Raw genomic sequence first — 20,439 nt, forward strand, 5'->3', positions numbered from 1 at the left:
AAGTCTTTGGAAAGTGTTGGATTGAGAGATTTGATTCATAGATGTGCAGCTGAGAAACCTATGCCAACTGATCTATTTATAGCTTCTTTGTTTGCGCAAAGCACAATACGCACTTATTTAGTCAGTTCAATCACATAAAACAGGATCGTCATACTAATTAAATCCTTTCAAATACACGATTAAGACTAAAAATCACAGATAGAAGTCTGGTAAAAGCTGTCTTTTCAAAGCAGCCTATCATCATTGTAATTCTTTAGTACTAATGCACTGGATTATCTTGTTCTGGAGGTCTGAGAATGAATGAAATCCCTTTTTTGCCACTGATTAAATTCATGAAAGTAGCTGGGTGTATTTGAATCTTCAGATATGAACAATGTTTAAAAACATTACAATGTTGAAATTTGCAGGCTTTAGGTTTTTTAAGTTTAAGGGTGTTTACACATCTGTGGTTCAGTTCATTTGAACCGGACCAAGAGCAGCAAATGATATTTTTTAGCATTTGTCTGCTCTTTTTGTGTTCTTTTCACACCACACTGTAATGATGGGTCGTTCTTGAACGATTCGTTCATTTTAAACAAATCTTCAAAATGACTCGGGAACTACGAGTCCTCTCAGGGAATGATTCGTTCATCCGCGCGTGCGCACATTTGTGCAGGTAGTATCGTTAATTTCAAGTCATCACATTGGCAGAAGCCAATCATACGCGTTTAGAGCCGGAAAAAGAATTGATCCGCTCACCTCTCGAATCCTCGATCGGGTCTGAGTCACTCAATCATCACGGACCAATCATATGCGTTTAGAGCCGGAAAAAGAATTGATCCGCTCACCTCTCGAGTCCTCTATCGGGTCTGAGTCATTCGTTCATCATGGGCCAATCATACACGTTTAGAGCCAAAAAAAGAATTGATCCGCTCACCTCTCGAGTCCTCGATCGGGTCTGAGTCACTCCTTCATCATGGGCCAATCATATGCGTTTAGAGCCGGAAAAAGAATTGATCCGCTCACTTCTCGAGTCCTCGATCGGGTCTGAGTCACTCAATCATCACGGGCCAATCATATGCGTTTAGAGCCGGAAAAAGAATGGATCTGCTCACCTCTCGAGTCCTCTATCGGGTCTGAGTCATTCGTTCATCATGGGCCAATCATATGCGTTTAGAGCCGGAAAAAGAATTGATCCGCTCACCTCTCGAGTCCTCAATCGGGTCTGAGTCACTCCTTCATCACGGGCCAATCATACGCATTTAGAGCCGGAAAAAGAATTGAACCGTTCATCTCTCGAGTCCTCAATCGGGTCTGAGTCACTCGTTCATCACGGGCCAATCATACGCGTTTAGAGCCGGAAAAAGAATTGAACCGTTCATCTCTCGAGTCCTCGGGTTTGAGTCATTCTGTCACGTGATGAACGAACGATCATGGCTCCTACTGTGCATTGATTAAGATTATATGTGACCGTCAGTGTAATGTGAATGAACCCCTGACATTTGAAGACATAAAGAGGTGAGCTGAGCAAAGAAACAAAAATGCCCTCATAGACAATAGAGCAGGTAAACATTGAATTATTATTTTCTTCTTCGTATATTCTATTTATGATTTATTTGAACCTTTTGGGCTTGTTGTAGATGTGTTTGGAAGCCATTCGTAACATTTTAATAATATTTTGGCAAATTGAACGAAATGACTCGAAAAAAGATTCGTTCATCTTGATGAACGGGACTCAAAGATCCGAGTCAGTAAAATGATCCGAACTTCCCATCACTACCACACTGATTGTTGGTCCAAACCAGTTGAAAACAACCAAAATGCAGTCATTTGACAAAATCCTTATCACTCATTGGCCAGATGTTATTGAACCTATTTCTGAAACTGCTTTTTGATTGGTCAGAATTATTGTGAGGGAAAATGCCAATGGAACTCCTGCAAGTAAACACACAAAATGTTGCTCTTTACTATGGAAGGACGACTGCACTCACTGATTGTATCCCTGGTCATAGTATGTGAAGTTTATTCATAAACTAATTTCGAGAGGATCACATGCTTATGATTGCTTGCGGACCCGCATTATCAAGTTTACGATTCACCAATGAGACGATTCCTAAGCCACTATAAATACCCTACTGTAAGTTACACACCACAGTCATCTTTGTTTTGAAGATTCCCCCCTTCCACCCCTACTCCTCTGTCGTTTCTGTGCGGAGTTCACACGTTCTCCCTGTGCTCACGTGGGTTTCCCCTGGGTCCCCTGGTTTCCTCCCATTGTCCAAAAACATGCAACTTAAGTAAATTGACTAATCCAAATTGGCACCATAGATATGCACCTACTAAGTTGTTATCTCTTAAGAGCAATAACTATCTGTCATTAGCATCTACAGCAGGGGAGTTCACGAGTTCTACCTGAGCTCAAACTCCCCTCCCGCTTTGAAATGGGAGGGAGCCCCGGGCTCGAGGATCTTATTTTAGCTCAGGGCTCTCTCCCAGGACAGCATGTCAAACAAGCTTTATAATCAATCATCAGCTAAGTGTGAACTTTTTTTTATATTTTGTATACATCAAGACAAACTATACATTTCGAGAATGAAGTGTGGCTCCGACTGAAAACAGTATTTTAATGCATTTTAAATGGCGAAGACGCAAGAAACTTCAGGAGGAGGCGTGAATTAATTTAGCTAAACTGCGACATGGTCATTTTCAGGAAATATTACCAATGATCCATCAGGTAATGTTTTCCCCTCACTTTCTCTTTCTCTGTTTACAATTGTTGGTATAGCGCTGTCAACAAATACTTTTCCTCCACACCCCATAAGATGCGCATTAGACTACGGTAGCTGGATTAGTCCAAAAACATGCAGTACTTTTTGCGGTTGGGTCTGTTTTAGCTCGGATCATGTTCTCACCACAAATAAACTGCTCCAGAGTTCATTTGAAACTCCTCTTCAAGGAGGTCTCAGTCTGCTTTTTTGGTCCCCTTTTGGTGCGCACTCGAGTGCGATTGCTAAATTCACACCTGCCCAAACGAACTACACCAAGAGGGAAAACCCTAGTGTGATTCAACCACACTAAATATGGCAGGTGTGAAAACAACCTTAGACAGAAGTGTACCAGCTGTTTCATAGTGTAAACAGATGATGACAAGAGGACCATGGCAAGGTTTAAGATATGCATGTCCTTTAAAACATTATGCAGCATTAAAAAAATAAATTGTAAACAGTTAATACTGAAAAGACATATGTAGATTATACCAAAATGCATTTGGTGTGAGAGCTTTTTTCTCATGTTAGTTTATGTATTCTGCCCCCTGCTGTACTGGAGGGTAGCTCTTCAAATCGTGCACACTACTGAAAGATGCGAAATGAAAGTGGATAAAAAAATAACATGAAATACTGTGAGTCATTCCAAGGTGCTAAGATTTTCTTTGCCACATATCGAGAGCGCTCAGCAGGAGTCAGACTGGCTACCATCACATTTTTGCTGAAAAAAAATTATAACTTGGACTAGAAAATGGTCCTTTAATGCTATCATGCAAATGTCAGTACAATGATGTGTTTTATAGCTTACAGTCTGCAAATCAGTCCAGACTTGTAACCCTATTAAAAAGACTCCATAGACAATACAGTACAATTGAATTCATCTTTATTTCTGTAGCGCTTTTACAATGTAGATTGTCTCAAAGCAGCTGATCATAGAAGTTCTATTAAATTGAAACTGTGTCAGTCTAGTTCAGAGCTGAAGTTAAGGTTAGTTCAGTTCAGTGTGGTTTAATTTTCTTTGCTGAAAGTCCAAACACTGAAGAATAAACCCATCAATGCGCAGATTCCCTAGTCCCAAACCAAGCAAGTCAGTGGCAACAGTGACAAGAAACAAAACTTAACCAATTGACGAAAGTGAAGGAAAAAAAAAATTTGAGAGAAAACAGACTCAGTTGGGCACGACCATTTCTCCGCTGCAATCTGGGTGCCGGGGGCTGGAGAGCGCAGGACGTCCATCAAGGAGAAGCTGCAGGTGTGAGTAGGTCATCAGTGGGTGTACAGGCTGGACCACAACATCATTGCGAACATTCGTCTGTTACTGGGGTCTTTCAGGCATCAGTCTCATGCTCTCCGCTTCTCCATGACCGCCACAGCATCTGCTCAGGATATGGTCCAGGGTTAGGGAGACCTCTAAAAGTCCTCTATGGTTGGCACCATCTCCTCACAGGACTTGGATCACATCAATGACTCTAGAGGCCTACAAATCATATAAAATCATTTGGTGACTTTTAGATTTAAATTAAACACAGCCTTGAGATGTTGAGCTAAGTTTAGCATTTCGGTAGCTTATGATTATATATATGTGTAACCCTGGACCATAAAACCTCTTATGTTGCATGGAGATATTTTTGGGAATAGCTAAAAATAATGTAAATAATGTGTATAAAATTATAATGATGCATACGCCAAAATGATTAAATGTGTTATATAAAATAATAAGTAAAAATCATCTTCCATTTTATTTCTTAAAATCTGTTATATTTTATTTAGAAAATGCATTGCTAAGAGTGGAATTTGGACAGCTTTGAAAGGAATTTGATCTGTATTTAAAACTTTTTGAGCTAAAATTGTTCAAATGTTAATTGCTTTGGGTGACATTTCTAATATTCTTTTTCCAATAATTATGCTTTTAATACTTTTAGGGGGGTTTCTGTTTAATAACATTTGAAGGTCTTCTCTGAGCGTCCAACTATTTTGTGAGCTAAAAAAAATTAAAAATGTCCCTTCCAAAAAAGTATTACATAGATTAATGATTACAGCACTGCAGTTTTAGAGTCTGGTTATATTACTCACTCCACTTGATTTATTGCTTATGTTTGAATTTCTCATTATTTTTAGGTCAGCTTCAAAAGAAACTGCCAAATGAGTGAGTGTAAATGTTTTTCTGCTCTCTAGCTGCTTTTCAAAGTAAGGCTTATTGTGATTTTTCAAAGCTTACAGATTGCTGAAAAGAAAATAGACATTGAACGGTATAGCACTGTCTAACAGTATTGTTGTCCAATACCTTTCTCACAATATTTCATATTTATACTGGCACATCAACATTGTTATTTAACAAATATGTCTGAGCTGAATTATTTATGCAACAATATCCTTGTCAAAGCAGAAAATAGCTGCTTTTACATATTTTGTGGGTGTGAATACTGTTACGTAACGCTCGCATAAACAACCCATTGAAAAGTTTATTTGCAATAGCTAATCATTTGAAGTTCCCCAGAACATACACCCACTGTTCATTCAAAATCCCACATGAAAAAAAATACTGTGGTGTTTTTGAAACATGCTATAGTAAAGCACTTAAAATAAGCTGTTGTGGTAATTCTGTAGTTGCTACGGTAATATGACAACCCTAATTGAGAAAAAGGGACAATATGAAAAATGCATATAAAGAGAAAGCAGGGATTTCTAAATTTACTTACAATAGAATATAATAAATAATATAATAATGATAAAGAATATAAATAAATAATATAATAAATAATTGAAAAAGTAAAGCAATTACCACTTTGTAATGTTGTCATTCCTTTTCACAACACTTAAAAGACGTTTATGGCCCATTTACACCTTGCGTGGTAAGGTATGGTACGGTTCGTTATGCTTTTATAGCCATTTACACGGTTAAATGGCCTGTTTCCACTGAGTGGCCACTGTTAAAAGGTACCTAAAAGTGAACCGTACCGCACCACTTTTTTGGGTACCCTTTGCAAAGGGTTTCTAGCACAGCAAAAGGCAACTGAACGCTGTTGATTTACAGAGATACGTCACTAGTGCACAAGCAGGAGACTGAAAATAAAGAAACCGCCATTTTTAAAAACACAGCTGAGACATTACATCATAATATATACATATAATAACATGCCATGGTTTACCCGAGCTCAAACAAATCTTGTAATCATGATGAACAGCCACAAATCCAAGAAGAACAAAATCTTCCATGTCCTGTTTTGTTTTATAGGGCGTCTAAAAGTGCAATCGGTTTCACTCTCTCCGGAGAGCTCACATGCACTCACCCCATGTCTATATTTGAAATAACGAACTTCTTGAGCTGTTGATAATAATGTGCGCATGATTATTGAAGTGCTTCTGACACCCAATCCTTTCAGAAATGGACAAACTGTAAAAAAAACAGGGGGGTGCCAGAAAAAACAAACAAAGGTGCAAATGATTCTTTCAGCAATCTAAAACATAAACAAACTGCCATGTTTAACTATTATCATCAACTTTTGAACTATTATGAACTCGGAATGATGGAATTACTTTCTAACAAGAGGTTACATCTGCTGGTGAAGATTAAACACACAGATGAGAGGTTTGCTCTGACTGTAGGCTATATGTTGCGTGTTGTTTTTGAACCAAAATAAGGACTAAATGTATGCTGTGTGTAGTTTTTCTTTAATTGGTAACACATTGGAAACTCTGAGGGGCTGTATTTGATCATATATGTTGCATTTATAATGGTAATTGTAATTTTTAATTGCAGTAGGCTATTGGTATCATTGATCTGCAGTTATAATCAAACTATGTCCATAGGTTAGTCATGAACATTTATACACAAGTATTTACACAAGTATTTATGTGTATAAAGCCTCTGTAGCATTGGTATTCCTTTGGCAGTGGAAAGGCAAGCCTGATAGAGGTGACCCATATTCTACTGTACCACTCAATGGAAAAGGGTCATTAGGAACTGAAAACTGAAATAATTAAGTGTTTGGGATGAAATTCTGTAATTTTTCTCACAAATATTGAAATGCGTCTCACATTCTCTATTGGAGACCGTTCGGGATTGCGTGCAGGCCAGTCAAGTACCTGTTTCTTCTAAATTTTGTTTTCATATCGTCTGTAATGAAATACAAGTCAAAGTAAATTTGGAAATCAATACTTTCTTTTTTTATTTGTGTTTCCATACTGTACCAACTTTTTCTGATTTGGGCTTGTACTATAGTAATATAAACCCAAGACTGTAGTTTTCTACATTTATAGGGTATATTTTACTACAATACACCAAAGTTTACTCTAGTAAAAACTTAAGTAAACTTCATTATTTATCAGTTCACTGTACACTGTAAAAAAACCAAACAATTTTTAACTTTTTCGTTTTTCAGCAGCTGGGGGGCCGAAAGAACCCTGTAAAATAACGGTCAATAGTTACAGAAATTTACCATAAAATAACAGATATTAAATGACCGAAAATCACAGGAAATTTTAATTTAAGGAAATTTCTGCAATTTAAAGTTCGTTATATAATTTTTTTAGAGTATAGTTAATATTACAGTATGCTCTAGCATTTATTAACAAATAGTTTTAATTACTATATAAATACTATTATATTATGTTTCAAAAACAATAAAGTATTTACTATAGTATTTTTTCATGTTGGATGTCACAGTACGTAAGAATAAAGTGTTTTTCCACCTATTGTTTGGAGCAAGCTGACAAAAATCGGAGCCATAACATTTGCAATCTCATGCAGCTATATTCAACCACCCGTGGGCAAATCTTTGTGTACAGCTGAAAGCATTTACTGAAGACTCTCTCTGGCTTTGTTTTTACAAGGACACTAATTTACCACCTCCCTTCTTTGCCTCTTCAGTACGCTCACTCTTGCACACCTCCCTCTTCAGCATGGCCAGCGTCTTGTTCCAAGCCTTTCCTGATACACAGACACTTCCTCCTCTTCAGTCATGGAATGAGGTCTTTAAATAACCCTTTCCATTCAGACTTGGCACATACATGTTCTCATATATGTCAGACTGTGTAAACGGAGCAGCCGTTAATATGTGTGCTTGCCCTAGGCGCTGTGATTACAAATATTCAGCTTTGTTGTTCCTGTGATTATCGAAGAAATTAGTATAGAGTGTGCTTGGCATCTGTTTCATCTCGTCTGGCTGCCTATGGAAGCAATTGTGGCTTTTTTGTTTTTGTTCTTTGAGTAGCCAACACACTTCTGAGGTTTTCAGGCATTCCCATGGATGTCTACTTTAAACTGGATGAATGTGAAACCTCATTTTGTTAAAAAAAAAAAAAACAATTTTTTTTTATCAGCATTAGCAGATTTGCTCACTGTTTATTTTAAGGTGTGATTCTAACTATTAAAAAGCTATTGACTATGGCTTATAAACTTATAAATATATATGTCGGCAGTGTGTGAATTATACATTGACGTTTGGCGGGGTCAACTTTTTAGGTAGTAGTTTTGTAATACATACTTCAGTGAATCAAATTTATGAATGTTTTTAAATAGCATCTTATTTATTAATAAAATGTATACGTTTTCAGTGTTTTGAGGGATATTTTGTGACTATTTTAGAGGTTGCTGTAGGTCAAACTATACAAATTATGTGTCTAATTTCTTTTTTAGGGCTACTTGCAGATATAAACACCTATTTTACCAGAAACATGTTTTGTGAATAATTAAGACGTCTTTCAGTGTTCTAGAACTGCCAGTTTCAGACAGTTGAATGATATTTTCCCTAGCATTGATTGGCGTAATAATGCATTCACAATGTTATGAACTGTTATGTAATGTATTTAATACATTTTTAAGTATTAATATTTAAGATATAGATGAGAGATCAGAAAAGGCTGACCCCCTTATACATCTTGTTTAAATGTTCTTCTGGGGGGAGGGATCAAGCATTAATAATTGGGGTTATTATACCATAAATGGTTTGCTTTTTCTACCCAATAATTAGTTATTTTAATTTAAATAATAGGTTATTTTGATCCAAAAATGCCTGCGAAAGATGACCCACCAATTTCGTTGTTTTGACTTTGCATCACAGAAGTACGGTGGGGCAGCTTTGATTGCAGGTACAAAAGGTGCTAGTAAGAAATGTTAAAATTCAGAAAGGTCGGACTAAGGGCTGTTATGAGCATAAATCTCATTTTAATTACTTGAAAATGCAAGGAATTTGCATTTATGTTGCACTATTTTTATTGCATTTAATCAAATTAATATGTGGTGTCCCAGTGAGCCCCTGCTGTGAGTTGTTTTGACCCAAAGAGCTGGGTTGAAACTACCCAGGACTCTGAAAATATCCCCCCAAAACTACCCAAATACCCAACACAATCTCACGGCAATCTCACGGCTTTTTCATTTAGTGGCTAATTTGTATGAATTCGTACGATCTAATTCATACAATTTAGTACAATTTGCTCATCCCCCAATGACGGTTGGGTTAGGAGTGGGGTTAGGTGCCAAGCCTCCTTTTTAAAATCGTACAATTTCGTATGACTGAACATGTATGAATTCGTATAAATTAGCCACTAAACTGGCAAAACGTAAAGTACTTACGCTTTCTCGTGAGATCAGGCTGAAATACCTCAACCCAAGATTTGGGTAGAAAAATAACCCCATGTTTTTTAGAGTGTACTTTAAGATACTAGTAGATCCAATGATTTTTCTTTTTTTGTTGAGTGTAGGATTAGGGATGTAGAATGCAATCCTGCAGAATATGCTCTTTTAGGAATGGGGTGACAATGGAGTGAGGATCCACATGCAGCTTTCTTTAGAAACGTCAGACAGGCAATAGTTCATAACTGGAGCAAACAGATGCATACAGGGCAATCTAGAAATGTAGTTGAGGTCACAGGCAATAAGGTCACAACAGTCGGCAAACATTGAAAACCAGGAAAAAGGCACAGATCAAGGAACAAGACTAGACACAGGAAACACTTACTAATGTTACAGGGATAAACCAATAAGACTCAGCAGTCTGTGTGTGTGTGAGAGAGGTAAATATATATTCTATGTAATCAGTCTATGAATCGTTTTCCGCTGTGTGTGTGCAATTAGGGAGAGAACTGGAACTGGTGTGTGTGTGTGAGGTGCATGATGGGAAGTCCAATTCCATGACAAATTTCCATTCCATGGCAACTGTTAGATTGCTGGTGATTGTGACAGTGAGGAATAATATACAGTTAATACATTTATAATGATGAGGTAATAATCCGCTAATTATTAGTGAGAATTGTAACTTAAACTAAAGTGTTACCACAGATTCAAGTTTTTCCAAATTTTTTTATGCACACATTACTTATGCACACATTACTTTTCAGCTATAAAGTCATCTTATAGCATGAGTAAAATGTAATACAAGCTCGCAGAAATCAGAGAGCAGACCTAATAAAGTTCTCATGATTTTATTAGCAAAATATCTCACTTTTGCTTCCATATGCATTCTGTGCCCCATGGTATTTTGCATAATTTATGAATGCTAGTTCTGGGAGATTTTAAACCATTATCTATTGAAAAGAAATGTTTGCTTTTGCATCTGTCACTCATGAGAGTCTCTAAACATCAAGTTTCAGTCTTAAAACTATTTTTTTTTTCCAGAAACAAACCGAAACATGAACTGAAACACTAGTGTCTTCTTGATTATCTGATGAGCTATGTCCTGGAGGACCAGCAACATCACTGCACTGACTTTATGTACACCACCTGTCCAAAGTTTGAGGTCATTTTTTTTGTAATGAGAGAATATTTTTTTGTTTATCAAGGCGGCATTTTTGCAATATAAAAAAATTGTTGAATTGTTAAATATTTATAAAAATTTTATATAATAAATGAAATGATGTGACTGGAGTAATGAGGCTGAAAATTCATCATTAAAATCACTGGAGTAATTATTAAATTAAATAATAAACTACTTTTGAACGGTTATTTTATTTTGCAATAACATTTCACAATTTACAATTTGTATTTTATTTTTAATTATATAAATGCTGCTTTGGTTAGCAGGAGAAGCTTATTTTTAAACATTTAAAAATCCTACTGACCCCAAACTTTTGACTAGTAGTGTATTTCTTTCCTCTTCAATAAAAGAGATTCGGTTGTAATTCTTAATGCTTGAGCAGCAGTTTTCAGTGACGCAGGTTTTTAAATGCACTCCTGAGTTCATGTGGCTTTGTATAAAGGGATAGTCAATCCAGGAATTAACATTACCTCACAATTTCCTCAAACTCAAGTTATTTTAAATTCTGAAATTATATTCTGACATCTGTTGTAGGAACAAAAATACTATTGTTGTCAAGTCAAAAAAGCTCAAACAGGTTTGGAACGTGGTTAATAATGACAAAATTAAACATTTTTGATTATCTATCCCTTTGACTCTGCAGTATGACTATTTCTCATGCAGTACCTACCATCTGAGGGCTCAAATGTTAATATGAATTGTTGTGAGAATGCAGTATTTCTTATTTTTTGACAATAATACACAGGTACGCTTTATTTTAAGCTTCAATTCTCACTATTAAGTAACCATTAACTAAGACTTCTGCTTCAATAAACTCCCATTTTGCTGCTTATGAATAGTTATTAAGGTAGCAGTTAGGTTTATTGGGTAGGATTAAGGATGTATAATAAGATCATGCAGAATATGAGGACAAATAAAAAAGGCATTATTTTAATAGTCAGGTTATAAACCACTAGTTAATTTTGAAAATGGGTCCTTAAATGAAGGATACCTAATGCTGTTAATGCTAAGTGACTGAACGTGCTTAATTTTATGCAGTTTGTTTTTAGCCCACACTACAACAGATTTTAAAATTCTTGCCAGAATGTCTTAAAAAATCTATTTTCAGAGGATAGAAATACAAAAAGATTGAGAATCTGGTAATTTTCAATGTAGCACATGGTGGAGGCACACAGTCTAACCATTTAATATTCATATGTTGCTCCCATTATTTTGTTGCTTAAAGCTTTTCAGTCTCTCACACACCTGATGTTCTGTTACTCAAAGGTGTTGCTTAACACATTGTGGGATCCCCTTACAAAACACCGAACATCAAGCAGAAGATCTGTTATTTTTTTCCCATAGATTGTACTCTGAAAAATCTGATTACATCGTCCTCAGACTGTCTCAGATGACTTCAGTAGCTTGCATAACAAGCTCTCAGATTTGATTAGACCGAATCTAATGCCATCTTCTCAGATTGTCTGTCCAGTGAATGGTCTGCTCATGGGACAGAAAACCTCAATACAGTGCCCATTTTGCTTGGACTTTTGCCCTGTTCCCTGTATTTCCAGCTCCTCTGGGAATAGCGGAAGTCATTAGTCCACTTTATTTGAATACATGAAATTGATGGGGAAGGATATCATGTTTTGGGGGCGTAATGTCAAATAGGAAATTAAATATGAGCATTTATACAACCTACGTGATGGATATCTGTGACAATGAGTGCCTGCGACCAAAGTAATTGATGGTCGCAGTATCTTTCCTCTGATGCAGACTTTACTTATGGCACAATGCTAAAAAAGTCACTTTATTTATGACTGTGTCTGCGCACTGAAAGCGGCCGGAGCTGATTTAACACAGAAACCCCAAGAAAAGTGCTTGAGTAAATCAATTGTGCCCATTACTGCTGTATGCCGACCTTGTCGTTTGAACTAAGGGATTATGGTTAGCTTTCGCTTTATCTGGTATTCTTCTGCAATGATTATGGCTACAGAGGGAATGTGCTGGGAGATGAGAAAAGATATTTCACATCATGCTGAGACTGTGGGGTATATGGGAAAATATAGTTCAATTTTCTTACCTGTTAAACTTATCTCCTTGTATGAGACTGAAGCAATATAACAGATTTTGAATAGGTGGTTGTTTCAAAGCATGTATCCTAACAAGGAAATAGCTGATAGATAGATAGATAGATAGATAGATAGATAGATAGATAGATAGATAGATAGATAGATAGATAGATAGATAGATAGATAGATAGATAGATAGATAGATAGATAGATAGATAGATAGATAGATAGATAGATAGATAGATAGATAGATAGATAAGAATAAAGAATTTGTTAACATGCTTAGCATGTTGTTAGCATGTTTTAACACATTTTTAATATATTTAACTACACTGTAAAAAAGCTAGGGTGCCAGAAAACAAAAATAAAATAATGGCTGTTAAAAAATAGAAAATTATGGTAAAATAATGTTTCTTAAATAACAGAAATTTACTATAAAATAACATTGGGTAAATTACAGAATTTTCTGCTGAATAGAATTATAGTAAATTTTTGTTATTTAATGGCCATTATTTTACATAACATTTCTGTTATTTAACGACTGTTATTTTAGATTTATAACAGCACTCAAGCTACTAGAAAAAAAGGATTAGTGTAGTAGCTAGATTGTTGTAGCATGAAGCAAAATTTTGCTAACATTGTGGCTTTTTTATACCATTTTGACAAGATGCTAACATATTGTTAGTATGACAATAACATGTTTAACAAGCATCCTAATGTACATAGTTATAGATAGATAGACAGACAGACAGACAGACAGACAGATAGACAGACAGACAGAAAGATATTGTAGACAAACAAACAAACAGACAGACAGGACAGACAGACAGATAGAGAGATAGACAGACAGATAGAGACAGACAGATAGAGACAGGCAGATAGATAGATAGATAGACAGACAGACAGAAAGATATTGTAGACAAACAAACAAACAGACAGACAGGACAGACAGACAGATAGAGAGATAGACAGACAGATAGAGACAGACAGATAGAGACAGGCAGATAGATAGATAGATAGATAGATAGATAGATAGATAGATAGATAGATAGATAGATAGATAGATAGATAGATAGATAGATAGATAGATAGATAGATAGATAGATAGATAGATAGATAGATAGATAGATAGATAGATAGTCAGACAGGCAGACAGAAAGATACAAATGGTAGACAGACAGACAGACAGACAGACAGACAGACAGATAGATAGAGAGGCAGGCAGGGAGGCAGGTTTTCAGATCTTACATTTCTCTTGCAAGTAGCATTCATGCCTGCTCTACTCGCGTAAATCCACCACAGGCTGCTGTCGACTGACTTAATGATCAACCGACTGATTCCCCCACCCACACCCTTCCCTAAACCCAACCGACAGTGTTTTTAAAACCAATCCAGAAGAAGAAAAGAACTTGCGAACAATCTTTTTTTTTCTTACTGCGTTATCACCCAGTTATCTACTTGTTTATTTTAATTTTGGCTTTTGTTTTACCTGCTTTCTGAAACTGTTCTTCGCCGGACTGGAACCCTATTGTGGTCATCAACTCCTTTCCGCTTCTCAAATCCGCTGACGTACATGGCAAGTTACTGGGCAAACTGGTAACAGCGGAAAAGAAAAAAACAAAAGCTGTCTGCAGCATCATACCACCCCGTATTCATTTTAAAGAGGAAATGCAGCCATAGGTATTTCTGCCTACATAATTCATTCTCTCCAAAAATGTATACGGGGGTACGTTTTTATAATGAGCCTGTGTTGCAAAGATAGATAGCATATTACTAAATAGTTTCACCATTTTGTCTGGTTGCTAGAGAGTTCTAGACTATTTTAGCAAATTGGTTTCATGCTAAGTGTATCATGTTTTGCACATTTTTAGTATATTTTAATTGAATGCTGTAGCATGTTGCTAACAATTTTTCTAATATTGTTACTATCATTTTTATAACATGTTTTAACAGGATGTTAAGATGTTGTTAGTATGCTTATGTGTTTAACAAGTATTTAAATGATGGAATTGTCAGTTAAACCAGAAATCTAAAGTTTTTATTTATTTTATTATTTTTTTAAATCACTAGAATAAATTCTGTTTAAAACTCATTCAAGGTGAAACATTTAATGACAGGTTTACAGCATTATACACTTGAGATCAGAACTTATCAGAACAAAATGTGACAGGTGAACCAGTGATTATAGCTTGGATTTATATGCTTCTCTATCTCTCTTTCTCTCTCCCCCGTCTCGCTCCCTCTCTCTCTCTCTCTATATATATATATATGTTCTGTGATGGAGCTTAATAGAGAACAGTGGGAGCAATGGCTAAAAATCACACCAGAAATGACGGATGTCTTCTTTGCAGGGTGTGTACGTGTGCACCTTCATGGATATCTATCACGGATATGATCCCTGAGGCAAGACAGAAATAAAACCGCAGTTGTAAAACATTCCCTTTATTTTGTAGCCACCAACTGTGCAGTGTCACACCATGACATGCACGCGAATCGTGACTAGCACGCACATAAAGACAACCAATTTCCTCAACATTTTAAAGCCATTTAGCATTAATTTAAGATCTTTAATAATCAGTCCTGTTTTTTCTCTCTCCTCTTTTCATCTGCCGTTCTTTGAGTCATTGGACATGCAGAGAGAGTTCCAGCAATTTAAAACTCAAGCAGCATGTTATGAAGCACTAGAAGTTAACACCCACTCTTACTTCTTACACAATCACCAACAGCGATTTTCTCTCCTGTAGTGTTCGTGAGGCAGTTTCCTGAGAGCTTTTGGGCTTCATGTTGACATGTTACACAGATCAGAGAATCCCACGGCTTACTAATGAGGGCTAAAAATTTGCAGGAGGAGAGGAACGGGTTCAGATTGGACACTGTCATACAGTATGTGCTGAGAGAGAGAAGACAGACTAAGCTTTTCTCAGTTACAAAGCCTGCTTGAGCTTTCAGAAGATGTTAAGTGCTAGAAAGATTTCTCATGGATGAGTTTGTTGAGATATTTAGAAAGTAAAAAAAAAAATTTGTTCATTATTTATTGGTAGTAGTTGCATTATGTAAACAGTGTTTTATTTCCAATATTGAGGCAAATATTTAATAATTTAAGCACTGTCAGTTTTTGCTTTAGTTAATAGGCCTGTTTTCAGTTTTACCTAGTTATCTTTCTAAATACTACTTATAACTCAAGGTATAAATAAACATTTTACAATAATAATAATAACAATAATAATAATAACAATAATAATAATAATATTAATAATATTAATAATAATAGTAACATAATAACAACAATAATAATAATAATAATACAAATAATAATAAAATATGCATTGCAAATCACCAGTTATTTCAGTTTTTAAGGGATTTTTAAAAAATACTATTAGTATTATTATTTAGAAGATACTATTTCGTTTTTAGATGTATACTTTTAAAATGTCTTGATGTATAATGCTAGTGTTTTTATGCAAACAGTTTTTATTATATAAGATTTGCACAATATTTAACTGCCTAAAATTTACATTTCTTACTATCTTCAATAGCAGATTCTGTGGTTGTGATTTAACGTATTTTCACATTCATTAGAATTTCAGTTTTATTCTGGATATTTATTATTACCTTTTGTTTAACCAATTACTTTATTTATAGATTTTTATTCTAGTGATGTTTGCATATAATTTGTTTGCAATCACTCCAGACAGTTATAAAGTCCAAAATGTATTGATAAAAGAAAGTCAAAGTCATTTTTAATATTAACAACAGGTATTTATTTGTCAAAAAATATACTAACCTTAAAAAACGGCAGTGAATTTAATGTTAAAGAAAGCTTAAAAATGCTACAATAAAAATCTGTGGAAAAAAGTAAAGTAGTTAAAGGTTATAGAAACACATTTAGAGTTTATAATAATGAACAAATCTTAATATTAAACAATTAATAATATTTATGTTTAAATACATATAACTTTAAATATATGTTAATAAAACTTAGTAAATAAAAATACTCAAACGGGGTGGCTCTCTCCAAGGGGATCAAAGACAACATTTATTATTATGGATTTTTTTAGATACAAATGCTTACTATTTAAAGCTACTGACCCAGCTTTAGTACAATTTCTGTAAGATAATAGACATGCTCAATTTTCAACAGTTTTGTTTTTTTGGTTTGTTTTTTATAAAGGAATAATACATTGATGCAGTCATGCACATGTTTTGACAGATAATATGTCAATGATTTGATGCTTTGCAAAAGTTGCAAACTTTTACTTACTTTTACTTTACTTATCTTTACTTATATAAGAAAGGTTTTTCGATGCAAAATGAATTTAAATTCCCTGATTAGGAAACTTTAAATAGGCCTAGGCTACTATAGTAAAAAAAATCTGATCTGAAACGTAAAACTAAATAAATAGCTAAATACTCTTGACACATGAAAGTGTAAAGCCTGCAGCCCACAACAAAGGTAGAAAGTTATTGCGTATCATATTTAATAAACCGTTTACTATGTAATTTTGCTGACATGGATAATTGAATAATAATGAGATGATCATGCCATTATGCTATTGTGCCATCAGCCAATTGTTGCATTGCTGATCATGATTTCGGGGATCTGCTCATCACAACACATGCAGCGAACTCAGATCAGTTCATCCAGATATTTTAATCTGATTCACAAATTTGTTTGAAGAACCATATTAGCCAGAGAGCAGTTATCAACATTAAAAGATCCAGGATCTTCCAAATCATCTTAGATCATTTAAGCAATAAGAAAAACAGACCCCAGCTCTGTTGGATCAGTCAGAACTCAAATGGCTATGCCTGTGTGAAATATAGTAGAATAATGTTAGTTTAGCATACAACCCTATCATATTAGACAAGCATTTCTAAGTATATTACACCATATATATAATTGCAGATGACTGCTTCTTACTTGCGGTTGTTTATGCTAATGCGGGAGAAATCATCACTGATAAGCAAGGCTTTCCCATTCTGGTGACATGTACTGTACAAAGGGAGAATGTCAAAGTGTTTTTTATCAAGTGTGATTATAAAAAATATAAATAATTAATTTTTACCATTAGAGACTGGCTATATTCACACACTGTTGGCACACAGTTTTGCTTAAAGCCCTTTCAAATGTAATTTTATCATAATAAATCCCGTAAAAAAAAAATAAAAAAAAACATGCTGTTTTTGAAATTGTCCACCTTTCACTTGATTTTTAATCAATCAGTAAGCTTTTTTCCATTGACATTTGGAGGAGACCAGGGCCGGAGTGGGACTCCTTTTCAGCCCTTGAGTTTTAAGTCTTAGACCAGCTCACCTCAGTTCACGACTGACTATAAAATAAGGTAATTTCCTATTCAGTTTCCAATGACACTATCACGTCTTTTTTCAAGAAAACAGCTGCTTTAGAATTTCAAATATTCAACAACCCTAACAGTATTAAATGTCTTAACAATAAAAGTGAAAAAAAAAAGCAATAATTATAATTACTCAGGTGAGGTTTGAACACGGGTCGGCAATGTCGTAACGCATCATGCTAACCATTCGACCACAATGGCGCTGTTGCGTTAATACACAAGTTGTTTCAGATTTATTGATGTAATCATTTGATTTTCATTGAGCAGGAGTAATAATCATTAATATTAATTATTCGAATGCTTATAGTCACTAAGGTGCCGCTGTTTGGGGTTGAATGATAGTTACGTCATCAATAACCTGCAGGCTGCATTTTGCTCACTAGGCTGCGAGAAAATAAATAAAAAGAGTGGAGCTGCGGCAAAATAATGAATAAAAAGAGTGAGGCTATGGTCAAATAATTAAATAAATTAAAAAAGTGCGACTGCCGAGAGTGCAAGCAGCTAGGGACACCGGCCCTCGCAGCCAAAAAAACAGACCGGCCCAACGCGAATTCTCCAACACATGGTCCTCCCGATTAGCCAATCTGGGCCTGGAGGAGACAGAATATAAATGACATTTCATAAAAATACTGTGGGGTAAAAACACCAGGACTGGTCTTTTTTCATATTTCTCTCATATATATTTTTATTTTAAAGCCAGTAGTGTTCTTTGCAGGAACTTTGTATGCCCTTAAGTTGAAAATAACAGTACAATTTCTTTTTATCCAAGTTTCTCGGCAGAATCTCCTCTCATTTCTTCCTGCAGAGTTGAACTCAGCTAATCAAGTATTCACATAGAATTGAAAATTCCATCAGGTGTTTTGGAACAGTGTTAAAACTAAACTCGGGATGGCAGGTTTCTAGGAGCATCAATGTTTTATATTCATCGTACTGCAAATGCACTTTCAAATGCGCCCCAAGTGTATGCATGAATGTCTATGCTGAACTCTTTAGATTTTGCCATGTGTTGGATCCTTTTGCAAAGGTTTCTGCTTTCTTCTCAAAGCACTTTTCTGTTTTCTGCTTTAGGAGATTGAGATAATACATTAGTGCACCTGCGGTCGAAAAAATAGTTTTAAGTAGTCATCAAGTCTGTCATTATGTCTGCTGAGCCTTTGAGTGCCGCGGAGTGTGAAAGGATGAGTAACTGATTTTTTTCCCTTTCTTTTTCTGTAATCTCTCATGCTCTGAGGTGTTTATGGTAATATTTGGACTGAAAATGGCTTTTTTAATGACTCACGCTCAAGCACACCTGTGAAGCTCCTGCTCAGAGACACATGAACACAAGCTTTATGGCATCTATTGTATTTCAGTAGAAATACAATAGATGCCTCCACTTATGCCACACCATATTCTCTATTTGATTTGATGTGGGTACAAGCTGAAATGATTAACAGGGGCTAAAAAAAGCAAAAGCAAGTAATCTACTGAACAAAAACCAAACTGAATCACACAGGAATTGGAGGTGAATAATAAATAAAACAATTAATCTTGTTCATAATTTTGGCTTAAACATTAAACTTTGCCATATAATGCATCCCACACTATCCGCAGAGAAGAATGATACTGTATGTTAGCTTACCCAGGAAAGATGTTTTTTTTCCACTCATGTTGGATGCCATAACTTAAAGTTTAAAAAATAAATTTTTGTACACATGAATACAATTAAAAGTAATAATATTGTAGTTTTATTCTTCAAGGATGAGTGTGTGTGTGTGTGTGTGTGTGTGTGTGTGTGTGTGTGTGTGTGTGTGTGTGTGTGTGTGTGAATGAGAGAGAGAGTAAACAGTACTGGTTTGCAGCTAGATGGGCATCCGCTGCATAAAACATGACAGAGTAAACAAGTGTATCTGTCTACAGACTGTAAGACGGGTGTAACATGAAGGGGTGTATCTTGTTGTAAGTTAGAGAGGCGAACCCGATCACATACTTCTATATACATAAAAAAAGAATGAAGAAACCAATCCAAGATGTTCCCTATGTTTTATGTAATTCACCTTATCCGTACCCTATCTAGACTTTACCACAAACTCGCGCTTTCCGCTTCAGGCTGCTTCCGTGTTCTACTTTGCTGGCATTTAATCCATAGTGTCTCTGCAACAAAGTGATGTTATGCCGCACAGGTTGCTGTTTCTGTGTGAAGTCAAGAAAAAGGTATAATATATATATATATATATTTTTTTCATTATTAGTTTTTTTTTTTTTTTGAGTCTTGATCGGGAGTCTGAAACCGCGCGATCGGGCCTGATTTCTTTTCTTATCACATGATTAGATATAGGCATCCCTATTTAACACCATTTACTATGATTTTTGCCTCAACAAACTCTTAATTTGCTACTTATCAATAGTTATTAAAGTAGTAGTTGGGTTTAGGTATTGGCAGTATTAGTATTAATATGTATAAGCACTAAAAAATAGCCAATATGTTAATAATAGGCTTACTAAACACCACAAACTAGTATTAAGAATTGGTCTTTAAAGTGTTTCCTATGTCTTG

The 20,439-nt window shown here is 35.4% G+C and overlaps 1 long non-coding RNA gene across 3 annotated transcripts in view; it reads right to left on the reverse strand.

Moving 5' to 3' along the window:
* Positions 1-3,611: 3,611 nt before the first annotated feature.
* The window catches only part of LOC137490027 (uncharacterized), a 29,664-nt gene continuing 12,836 nt past the window's right edge, over positions 3,612-20,439 (reverse strand). The window contains exons 3-5 of one of the 3 annotated variants that reach the window (XR_012407378.1): positions 14,039-14,142; positions 12,561-12,587; positions 3,612-4,221 (exon numbers count right to left, since the gene is read on the reverse strand). This is a non-coding gene — a long non-coding RNA (uncharacterized lncRNA). The remainder of the gene's footprint in view (positions 4,222-12,560; positions 12,588-14,038; positions 14,143-20,439) is intronic. The other 2 variants (XR_012407377.1, XR_011010542.2) reach the window with 2 other exon arrangements.

This window comes from Danio rerio, chromosome 1, assembly GCF_049306965.1.
Source record: "Danio rerio strain Tuebingen ecotype United States chromosome 1, GRCz12tu, whole genome shotgun sequence".
Taxonomy (NCBI): domain Eukaryota; kingdom Metazoa; phylum Chordata; class Actinopteri; order Cypriniformes; family Danionidae; genus Danio; species Danio rerio.